This window comes from Capsicum annuum, chromosome 6, assembly GCF_002878395.1.
Source record: "Capsicum annuum cultivar UCD-10X-F1 chromosome 6, UCD10Xv1.1, whole genome shotgun sequence".
Lineage (NCBI taxonomy): Eukaryota > Viridiplantae > Streptophyta > Magnoliopsida > Solanales > Solanaceae > Capsicum > Capsicum annuum.
The window spans coordinates 200,323,071-200,326,649 of record NC_061116.1 but is presented as its reverse complement, the minus strand read 5'-3'; the positions used below and the strand labels follow the sequence as shown (position 1 = coordinate 200,326,649).

Sequence of the window (3,579 nt, the reverse complement as noted above, 5' to 3'; positions counted from 1 at the left end):
CCCTACTGAAGAATGAGAATTTATTTTATGTACAGGACCTTCCTGAAGAATGTGATTTTATTTTATGTCCAGGACCCTCCTGCAGAATGAGAATTTATTTTTTGCTCAGGACCCTCTTGAAGAATGGGACACGAACCTCATGAAGAATGAGAATTTACTTTTTGCCCAAGACCCTCATGAAGAATGGAAATCTAATTTTGCTCAGGACCCTTCTGAAGAATGAGAATTTATTTTACGTACAGGACCCTCTTGAAGAATGTGAATTTAATTTTTGTCCAGGACCCTTCTGAAGAATGGAAATTTTTTTTTTCTCAAGACCCTCCTGAAGAATGGGAATTTAGTTTTTGCCCAGGACCCTCCTGAGGAATGGTAATCTAATTTTGCTCAGGACCCTTCTAAAGAATGAGAATTTATTTTTTGCACAGGACCCTCCTGAAGAATGAGAATTTATCTTTTGTACAGGACCCTCCTGAAGAATGGAAATTTACTTTTTGCTCAGGACCCTCCTGAAGAATGGAAATTTATTTTATGCCCAGGCCCCTCCTGAAGAATGGGATGTTATTTTTCTGTTTCACCTTTTATTTTGAGTTCAGGAACATATTTGAAAAATTAGAAAAAAAGAAAGTCCAGGAGCCCGCCTGAAGAATAGGGTGAAGAAGTTGTAAATCCAGGAGCCCTCCTGAATAACAGGGTGAAGAAGTTGTAAGTCCAGGAGACTGCCTGAAGAACAGGGTGAAGAAAAGGAAAGTCCAGGAGCCCACCTGAAGAACAGGCTGAAGAAGTTGCAAGTCGAGGAGCCCGCCTGAAGAACAGGGTGAAGAAAAAGTAAGTCCAAGAGTCCACCTGAAGAACAGGGTGAAGAAAAAAGAAGTGCAGGAGCCAGCCTGAAGAACAGGGTGAAGAAAAGTTAAGTCCAGGAGCCCGCCTGAAGAATAGGGTGAAGAAAAAGGAAGTCCAGGAGCCTGCCTGAAGAATAGGATGAACATTATCAGTTGTAAGTTTAGGAGTCCGCCTGAAGAATAGGGTGAATTTTCAAGTTCAAGTCATGAAGATTCAAGTCAAGGTTCTAGAGAACCTGAATAGATAGGATTCTTTCACTTGTATCTTCAATTTTATTTTGTTATTAATATGAATGTAAAAGCAGAAGTCATGAACCGAAAACTTGACGGAACCTCACTCAACTTCTAACTCCTTCTCTCGCCATTTTACCTTTGAACTACATGTGACCTGATTCCCTTATAACCCGAGATATGTAGGCAGTCCAAAACCAGGACTCGGTCACATCTTTTATTTTATTTTATTTTATTTTATCTTCACTTTTAGAATAATCGAAGGGTAAAAAATCATCTCTTTGTCTACTTCTTTGTATGAAAACTCTTCGAGATTTCAAACAAAGAGGGGCAAAATGCAGACACGTGATTTTGACCCTCCCCGAGTTTAATATATATATTTTTCGATATTAAATATTTATATTTGGACTGATATTATTTTAATTCTTATTTCATTTTTATGTCGATTTCATTTTAAAAATTGTGAAAAAAAATTCAAAAAATAAGCTACATTTTAGGATATTCTTATTTTTAATTTTGAAATAATGCAAAAAATAAAAAAAAGTTTCAAAAATATTTTCTTTTAATTTTGATTTTTATAAATAAAGCTATTAATTTTATTTTTTCTTAATTATATTTTATTTTAGGTTTGTTATATTTTATTATAATTTTATTAAGTATAAAAATTAATTTGTTAATATTTTTCTTATTTTTCTTCTTCTTCTTATTTATTTTATATATAATTTATTTATTTATTTATTTATTTTTCAAAAAGGGATCTTATCCTAAAAAATCTACCCCAATCACCCCCTAATTTTCCTCAACTCCCTCAACTTCCCCTCCTAAATTTCTATGTAACACTACACACACAGACGAGAGGGAGGGAGAACATTTTGTGATGAAAAAGAAAAATGTAGTGAAAACATATGCATGCATTACAAAAGAGAAGGACACAAAACAGAAAAAAAAAAAATTAGCACATACACGACACATACAAGCCAAACACTTAGAAAATTAGGAAAAGGAAAACAAGAAAAAACATCATTGGAGAAGTTTAAATAGAAAAGGGAAAGAAAAAAAAGAGTGAGTTTGAGATCGAGGCTTGTTGAGTTTCCGGTAATGTAGTTCTTGCTTCTGTACTTGGTTTAGTTTGTCATACGGGATTTTATCTCATCTTGCACTATTTATTTTATAAATTTAGTTGTGAATCAAAGTATGAACGAAATAACTTGCATGATTTCATGTCGATATGAATTGCATTCCATCATATTTACATATATCGCTGAGATTATTTTAATCCATTTAGTAAGTATGCAGGGAAATACATATTGTGGCTTATAACATGATAGCATCAATCAGTGTTTCATGAAATTTAACGAAATGCCTAGTTGATTTTATATAATTCTTAAAAGTGTCAATTTTTCTCTAATTTTTCTTTCTTGTAATTTCATTTCAATAGCATATGTCCGTGAATGTTCTTCATAGTATATGTGTGCATGTTTGGTAATTAAGTTGCCACCCTTTCTATTTTAAATATTTCATAGGAAAAAATCAAATGAGAAAATGACAATGTCCCAACCACTATTAATACATTTGAAAATATATTCATACATATAATGTTAAGTTTTTTTTTTAAAAAAAAAAAAATTATTTATTTGTGTAAGTAATTTTATTTTTTTTAAGTTTCATTAAATTTGTAAATTAGTGAGTTGTACAACAAATGGAATCTTAAGATTATGTATAAGGGTCCTAAGAGACAACAATTTTTTTTTTATTAATTAATCATTCTAGTTTAGATATGGAAAATTGATAGTGATGCTTTCAGTATTGCCTTATTTACAATATTTTTGTTAATGTTAGGTGTTAAATTAAAATATATATATATGTATAGCATACTTCAGGATTCTCATCTTTAAGTTGAAATGTTTTTGTCGAATAACATCTAATTGACACAAGTACTAGTTCATTATATAACACTGAGTCTTCATATTTCAATGATTTTGTTTCTGGCAATGAATGTCTTTAATGCCAGATAGGTTTAGACTTGTTTAAAGTACTCATATCAATTGAGAATACGGCATACACATCTTTTTGATATAGTTAAAAATTCAAGGATGCAATAATGCACCTTGACAAATATTTTTTTCTTTCTAAAATTATCTTTCACACGATTTATTTAATATACGATAATATACAAGTTTTAGTATAATAAAATGAGCGATTTTAGGCCTTAACATATTTTATCAAAATAGTTTAAAACGAGATAAGTCAATAAAAGCAACCGTGCTAGAACCACGGGACTCGAGGAGTGTCTCACACCTTCCCCTCGGTCAACAGAATTCCTTACCCATCTTCTGTTTTCGCAGACCAAAATAAAGAGTCATTTTCTTTTGATTAGGGATTCAAAAAGGTGACTTGGAACACCATAACTCAATTCCAAGTGGCAACTCTATAAATTAAACTAATCCCTATTCAATACCGTCACTTTAATTGAAAAATCCTTTGACTTCGAACCCTGCGGGCTAAAGGG

At 31.7% G+C, this 3,579-nt stretch overlaps 1 long non-coding RNA gene across 1 annotated transcript in view; it reads left to right on the top strand.

Moving 5' to 3' along the window:
* The first annotated feature begins 1,853 nt into the window (after window positions 1–1,853).
* LOC107876104 overlaps window positions 1,854–3,579 on the top strand; it is a 12,424-nt gene continuing 10,698 nt past the window's right edge. The window contains exon 1 of the long non-coding RNA XR_001675976.2: window positions 1,854–2,165. This is a non-coding gene — a long non-coding RNA (uncharacterized LOC107876104). The remainder of the gene's footprint in view (window positions 2,166–3,579) is intronic.